The sequence below is a fragment of the Ipomoea triloba genome, chromosome 10 (genome assembly GCF_003576645.1).
Source record: "Ipomoea triloba cultivar NCNSP0323 chromosome 10, ASM357664v1".
Lineage (NCBI taxonomy): Eukaryota > Viridiplantae > Streptophyta > Magnoliopsida > Solanales > Convolvulaceae > Ipomoea > Ipomoea triloba.
In genome coordinates this window covers 4,442,389-4,451,206 of record NC_044925.1, presented here as the reverse complement: position 1 = coordinate 4,451,206, position 8,818 = coordinate 4,442,389, and positions in this window count along the sequence as shown.

Genomic DNA, 8,818 nt, shown 5'->3' with positions numbered 1-8,818 from the left:
TTATAATTTTGATTCTCATTTATAATGTATATATACAAATCCATAAACCAAAGACACTCTTACTAATTTAAAATCAAAATGTAATACTTTTAACTCTTTAAGTTTGATTTGAGTCCAAAAATTGAACCGCAGGTTCAGGCCCCTTGGAACTGAACCGGGTCCAATATGCAGTTAGACGGTTAGACCTCTCACATGTCGTGGTTGGTGCACACATGCCATGTATTATGCATTAATGAGTGGCATGCAGCGAGGTTGGTCGAGTTTCGGTGCAATTTGGCAAAACCCTCTCCACGTGTTTTATTGGTTGGAACTCAAGACCGGAGTGGTATGTTTGAACAACGAATACTACTTCAACACTATCTCAATAACTGATACCAGCACAAGTTAGGCAAGAAAATGGGTAGACCAACAATTGGGTAGATATACATAGCAATTTTATAGTTAAGACTGAAGAGGCCACTTCTAACTATGGAAAGATATGTACAAAGAAATTAAAGTTTGTAGTAGCTAGAAAAAGTGATAAAGTTGGGACAATCTTAACTGAATTTGTTAGATTCACTAGCGGAGCCAGTATGAGGGCAGCTGCCCCCACTCACCCCACCCCCACCCCCACCCCATATATAACCCTTGTATGTATATATGTATATATAGTACCTTTTTAGATATAAGTATAAAAAAACAAATACATATAAATAATTGATTAGTTGGTGGAGTTGGTTGGTCTGTGATTTCCCTAAGAAAAGGGTGAAGGTTCGAATCTTGTTAGCCGACTTGTTTTCATTATCTTCTTCAAAGCTTTTTTAATATATATATTAAAAAAGCTTTTTCAAAAATTTAATAATGAATTTCATATATTGTTATGAATATTTTTATAAAGTTTTGATGTGTTATATTTTTTGTCCATATATCCAACAATATTTATGTCTATATTCCTTTTAAATGTTTCATTTTATGCCCCCACTAAAAATTTTTTCTGGCTCCGCCACTGCTTAGATTATTAGTTGATTTGGTAATTACAAGATTATAAGTTGTTTAACTCTGATCTCAATTAGAGAAGTCTTATTGGTCTTTTTAGTTTTAGTCAATCACTTATGAGCCTATGAATAACTTAGATTGATTTTACTTCATTATGATCATTTGTCAGATAATGATTGGAAATTTCCCCTGACACTCAAAAAAGTGATGAATCTTTTGTGCCAGTTCAAGAACAATCCGGAAAAGCTCAATTCCGAACATATCCAGAATGTGATCAACAGTGTAGCTTATCCCTCAAATTGCAAGAATCTCTAATGATGAAAATTAGAGGAGCTTGACTGCGTACTATGAAAAGGATAAAAGTGTACGTATAAAACAAATTACGACATCCATCATTAACACGCTAAGGTACGTCCACTTGTATTGTTTAGGTTGTCATATGAATAATAAAAAAGCTAAGATGCTGCAGTACGTGCTGTACTCTCCCTTTTTTTCTACCTAAATGCTTTTTCGATACGATAAATGATTAGTTTTGACGCTATATATTATCATTCATCAAAGACTCTCTATTAACTTAGCCATATATAACCTTTTTATTTTTTTTTTATTCTTTTTTGTAATGGTAAATTGCATCAAACATGATATATGAAGTACTAGATTCTTTTTTTCACCCACAATTCTCAAACTTCACGTACAATTAAACCACTTTGACAAAATTTTCTATGAGATACTTTTACGAGTCAGGGGTCCTCGTCCGTGAAACGGGCCATATTCATTATAAGTATTAGTATTTCTTTCATAAGTATTATATTTTTTCTCAATAAGTATTACATTTTTTCTCAATAGTAATTTCAACCCCTAATATTATATTTTGATTTAAATGTATTAAATTATATTTTTCATCAAAAATATCACATTTTCCTAATAAGTATTGCAATTTCTAACAATTAATCAATTTATCCCTGATTAATATTACAATTTTTCTCATAAGTAACACTTCAACCCCTAAATATTGCATTTTAATTTAAAAGTATTACATTTTTCCTTAAAAATATTATATTCCCTTATAAGTAACAATTAATTTATCACTAATTAATACTATATTTTCCATCATAAGTATTATGTTTCATATAGACTCAATCCGTCTTACGGATAAAAAACATGTGAGAGGGTCTCACAAGAGAGTCATCCGGCTACTTTTTATAATATGTTATACAACTAAAAGAAAAAAGTAGGATTGAATCTAAAACTTCTTTATTCTTCTCCTTCTCCCAAAAAGGTTGAATCCCCATTCTCGAACCCGTATTATTGTAGTATGATCATTTTTGGTCCTCTATGAACAAAACAATTTTAATGCCGTTAAATACAAAGCCATTTCGGTCTTCAATTATGGATTTTTTTTAAAAAATAAACATACAAATGTAGCGGGGCCAATTCACTTTGTATAAAAATGATTGAAGTGCCTTTGTATTTAACGATATTTCAACGATTTTTTTGATGAGGGACAAAAAATGGTCATGTTACAATAATAATAAGACCAAATATAGGTTCTCTGATAAAAAAAGGATTAAAAGTAAATTGTCACCTATAAATTTAGGACCAAAAATAAAATTAACTCATTATATTACAACGTTTTTAGTAAATTTTATGGAAACTATGTTACATTAAAAAAAAAAAAAAGGATGGAGGAGGGGAAAATGAAATTGCTATCTTTAATTTCCACACATCTTTGACGAATCTTATGCTAATTAAAAGACATGCGAGGGATTTCAACCATAGAAGAGTTAGTAATGGAAGTTGTGTCTTTCAATTCAGCGATACCCATTCTCTCTGATCTCTCTCTCATAAAATTAAAAAAAAAAAAAAATACAGTTGTGCTCTCCTTTGAACCTCTAACTTAAGCATCAGACCAATTGGGTATGCTCGAACCAATCCTGAATATGCCATGAAGTTTTAGTGAAGTACGGAATCAAAGCTTCTTTTGTGGATTAGTGGATCTAAGAACCCGAATTTTGTATCCCTACCTTCTTCTATAACACGGTTTAAATGCTAACAACCATTAGTTTGAATAAAAAAGAATTTGATTCTCTTAAAGTAACAAATTGTACGTTTAAACCTTGTGAATGAAAAAAGTAGTACGAAAATTCTTGATAAGCCTTACATCGATTACTGACAAGAATCTAGGCTAATATAGTAATATATATATAAGATTTGAGTTAAACGTACTTTTGTAATGTAGTTAAGGTATGTGCTCGTATCATTTGATATCAAAATTATATCAATTAGTTTAGTGCACGCTAGCGTGGTGGGGGGGGGGGGGGGAGGCAACTTGAGTGATGATGCATTTGCGGATAGCTGACAGAGACATCACGAGGACATGCCATCTTAAGGGGGCATGAACTCTTCTACATCATTTTAGTTTAAAACTTAATAAAGTAGAGGTCTGCCAAGACCTTGTGGTCTAGTGACACCCAGTTGCACTTCCATATGAAATGAGGTGTGTTCGAGGCTCAGTGGAAGTGATATTGACTAGGTTGAGAAAGTCAGTAGTACTGACTCTTTGTGTTTCCGTAGGTTGAGAAAGTGACAGAGTCACTAGTATTGACTCTTTGTGTTTAGCTACTCACAGATACTACATTGTGATAGAGTCAGTAGTACTCGCAAGCGCTTGTATACCTTGTAATTTATGAAAGAAATAACATGCACTGAAAGAGTTTAATGTAATTAATATATTTAAAAAAGCAAAGATTAGTTGAGACCTTTACATGGGTAGGACTTGGCCACTTAAGAGGGGTAGGTCTCAAATGTTACACTTCAGCATCATTTTTGTGCATAGCTTGACATAAGGAGGGGTCTCACTATATTCTTGTGAGCATAAAGTGGCGGCCACGTACAAACGCCTTGACCAAGTTGCTAAAAATGCAATAATATGGATGAGAGATCTCGTGAAATAAGAGTGGTCACAAGGAAATGCCGTGGTCCAAAGTAATGCTAGGTGGTCCTCATAAAGAAACTTCAATTCCCTTCATTTCTAGGCTCTTTCTGAATCCCCATCTTTTGTGGTCCTCCACCTCAAATTTTAGCGCAGCTAATCTCAAAGCACCTTGCTACTCCGCCCCATAAAGGCATCATTTCTACCCCTAGATGTCAATTACTTAATTCCATAATATCAATCCAAGGTTTTGCTCCCAAGAGTTAGGAGCATATATGTTTAATTGTTGTAATATTATTATAGGCAAAATAGTATTTTTTCCTTCTATATTTATATAGTGGAGTGATTTTCAATTCTTCCATTGTTGACATGAATATGTAGAGTATATTAGTCAATATAAGGATAAAATTGTAATTTAAAATTTTAAAACATTAAGGGCTTGTTTACTAACTGGAGAATGTCTTCAATTTTATGGAAAATTAGAGAATTTGAAAATATAAAACAGAAAGCATGTCTAGTAGCACAATTTTCATTTTGAAAATATGTTTTCCAGTTTTTTAGAAAACTTGAGAACTTTTAAAAAACTGTTTTTCTATGGAAAACAAAATCTCTATCCTCTATTTGACTGTATATCACTATACATGAAAAGCTTGCCTCATCTTCAACTGTAATAGAAGCCAAGTTTTTTTCTTTAATTATGTTTATTTTTTTTAAATATAAAAATTAAATTATTATTATTATTATTATTATTATTATTATTATTATTATTTATTCAGCTACATCAATTCTAAAATATCCAACCTAGCGCCTAATTGTAGAGCTTAATTGTAGTATTATATTTCTATTACTTCTAATGGTTATTTTATCCTTTTCTCATATTTAATTATTGTTAACTACCTACCATTGTGTTATGCTGTTATATTCTAGTTTTGGTAGGACCAAAGCATAGAGAAAAATTCAACATGCTATTTATAGAATGTATATTAGGTCAACTAGTTAATGATATGTTCATGTATCCGGCTGTCAATCAAACCGTGCTTTCATTATTTCTTTTACATTTTTTTTTAAAATGACACTTTTTATCCTTAAATTATATACTTATAACACTTTTTTTCCTTAAAATTTTCATCTATTCACGTTAGCTTCTCAATTATTCTATAAGTGACGATTTTTTATTTTTTCCTTGATATGTTAAATAGGCGTTTTTATTCTTAAAATAAATATTTCATTTATTTTTCTATTACAACAAATTATGACCACTGTTTGGTTCAAACCAAGCATACACTATAGCAATCAAATGGAAAATTTCCGGTTGCAATTTAGATTAGAACCCGATATTTGGGTTTCAGTTTATTAAAATCACAAACCGGAATCACTGGTTCCATCTGGTTTTGAACTGAAGAAAACACATTAGTTGTTGAATTTAGACTATTTTAAAAATAAAAAAATAAATAAAATTTTTTAAAAAGTTTGAACTAGTGGTTCAAACAGAATCCGGAACCTTGAACCGGAGGTTCAAAATCAGAACCGAATCATGGTCATATCTACTTATATGTGAAAATCAGAATAAATGCGGAAAAGAACATACACTATTTGTAAATATTATAATTCTAATTTTAAGCTAATGCTAGTAGTTGTTCCGATTTCGAGCCGTCGATTCACGGTTCAAGATTTAGTTTTTCCGGTTCAAGATTTTAATAAACTGAAACTCAAATATTGAGCTCTGGTTCTAAATAATAATCGAAATCTTTTGATGCAATTGCTACAGAGTCCAGTTCAGTTCAAATCAAACTGTGGTCATCCTACATATAAGCAATAATTTGTTAGAGAAGAAAAAAAATGAAATATTTATTTTAAAGGTATAAATGTCCATTTAATATATTAGGAAAAAAATTACCACTTTAAAATATTTTAGAAAGCTAATGTAAATACATGAATAATTTTTTTTAAAAAAAAGTGTTATAAACATATAATTCAAAAGAGAAAAAGTATCATTTTTTTTTTTTTTTTTTCGCATGAACCTATTTTGGGTAGCCCTTCAATGATGGAAGAGGTGCATTATATAGCAAAGACTTTGCGGGTGCGATACTGCGATGTAAGATTTTTAAAATAAATTTAGTGTCTTATTATAATTTGGCCTTTGTTAACATTAATGATCAACTAGTGAGAAAATTATTTATTTTTATCCCCTGACAACTGATGATAATGGATCAATATATTGGATAAGAAAATATCTGTTTATGACGCACTATTTCTATCGGTGGTTATACCGTGCAACCTGGTTCAAAAACGCAAATGTTTCTTTAAATAAAGAAACGGTAGCCGTTAAATTTTTAACAAATCTCGTACTTTTGGTGTATTCAGAACAAAATGAAACTATATTATATCTAAAATGAAATTGAATAATTTGTCTCACGTATTGTGTTTATATTATCAAATGAAACTGTAATTGAATTAAAATTATACTTTAGTTGTGTTGGAATGAAACTGCAATATGTATAAATTGAAACTGAATAACATATCTCACATATTAAGTGTATATTGTCAAATAAAACTATAGTTGAATTGAAATAATGATACTTTAGTTTTACTGAAATGAAACTACAATATGTATAAAAAGAAACTGAATAACATGTATCACATATTGAGTGTATATTGTTAAATAAAATTATAGTTATATAAAAAATGATACTATAGCTAGTTGTGTTGTAATGAAACTACAATGTATATAAAATGAAACTGAATAACAGTTTCACATATTTGAGTGTATATTGTCTAATGAAACCGTAGTTAAATTATAATTATAATTTAGTGGTATTGTAATAAGACTAGTGTGTATAAAATGAAATTCAATAACAGGTCTCACTGTAATAAGATGGAAAATGAAACTGTAGTTGAAACAAACTGAAATTTTTTTTTCTATACTTTCTCAACCTATTGAAGTACAAAGAGTCAATTCGTCTCCACTGAGGCTCAATCTCATGACCTCCCATACGGGAGAGTCACTACATGCCATCTGAGCATAAGGTGCTTGGCAACAAAATGAAACTTTAGTTGTGCTGAAATACAACTAAAATGTATATAAAATGAAACTTAATATATTATACAAGCAGGACTAATTACACGAAATGGGTATTATTTCTTTTCATTAAATGAAACGAAACCGTTTTCGACCATGGTTCACACAGTTGTTTAGGCCATGGTCCACAATAAAATTTGCTCTATTTGTATGGGGATGCCCAACTTCGGCAACTTGGACAAATTATATCATAAAATAGGGTTCATTTGACAATATGGACACTGGTCTGAAATGACATTCATATTATGTATTTGCAGTTAATATAATATGTGTTTGTAAATAACATATTATGTACATTCAATATAATTTACTTATAGACACATAATTTATTAACTGAAAACACATAATAGTTAATTTCATTTTTAATTTTGTCATAGATTTGTAGGTGTCATTTCACTTTTAGTATTTTTTTTTTTTTGGAAAAATTGTCAAATTGCCCCCCTAAGTTAAATGAATAGTGCAATTAGGTTCTCTAAGTAAAAGAAAAAAAAGGCTCCATTCAAGTCCCTTAAACTGGTAAAATTGTTCAATTAAATCCAAATTGACTTGTTTAGCATGTTAAATCTTTGTGGTGTTGACATGTGTCCTTTTTAATTTTATTTTTTAAACAAATTTATTTATTTATTTATTAAAAAAATAAAAATTGATGGTCCCAAGACAGATAAGGTAAAGTCTAGAGGGGGAGGGGGGTGAATTAGGCTTTACTCAAATTCCCAAAACTTGCTATGCCAATATTAGAACCAAAATACTTAACAGTTTGTTAGTGTTTTGTGCACAACGGAATATAAATAATGTGTAGTGTGTGTTTCATGTGAGTATCAAGCAAACATAAATAAATAATGTAAAGCAATAAAGGACACGAGATTTGTAGTGGTTCGGAGGTGTATGTAATCCTTCTACTCCATTCTCTCCTATCTCCAAGAGGAATTCACTATATCCACCGCTCTTTTGTTACAAGATACAATGAATTTCCGTGATCTAGTGCTTTGATTACCAAGCTCACATTAATCACGTCCCAACCAGTGCCTCCAGCACTGCAACCAGGATTTCACACCCCCTTGTGACAATTCCTTATCTACACTCCGGTAGAGAAACCAGTTGTTTGTCAAAACAAGATTTTCCATGCTTCCAACTTTGAGACTTCTTTATAGATTCTTCAATGAATTGCAAGTCTATGTAATATGAAGATTTAGCACTCTAAATTTTTCACTTGTGTATTTCGTATGCAACACTGGTTCGCTTGTTGTGTACTTGTATATGTTTCTTTTGTCTCGTATCTCTTCAACTACTTCAAATCTTCATCTATTTATAGATATTGAGAATTTGTCCATTGAAAAAAGACCCTTCCAATTTTAAATCTTTGTCAGCTAGTCTCATAGTCTTTTTATTCTTAAAATATACTTTATCTTATTTTTAATGTTATGTGAGACATTAAAAATATTCTCACCATTGTGCTGAGCTCCAAGTCCACTAAAAAATGATCTTCAATTTAATCTAATGAAGTCCACGCCATTTGGTAATTTATTCTTCAAATATTGCTTCAACCTTGACCCTTTCTATTTTGGACTAGTCACTTTCAAAATATAACTTGAGCTCATACGGCTCCTTTAAATCATACGACCACGTCATCCATAATTTAGTCTGGATTGAGATTTCATGAAATTACATCTCTATTTAAATTGGATCCCATGATTTAATATAATTGCATCTCCAAATTAATCTCCTCTTGAAATTGAATCCCTTGATCCCTTGCAAATCTTTGAACCTTTGCCCCCTAGCCTTAATAATGCTTTGAAACAACACCCCCCCCCCCCCCCCCCCCCCCCCCCCCC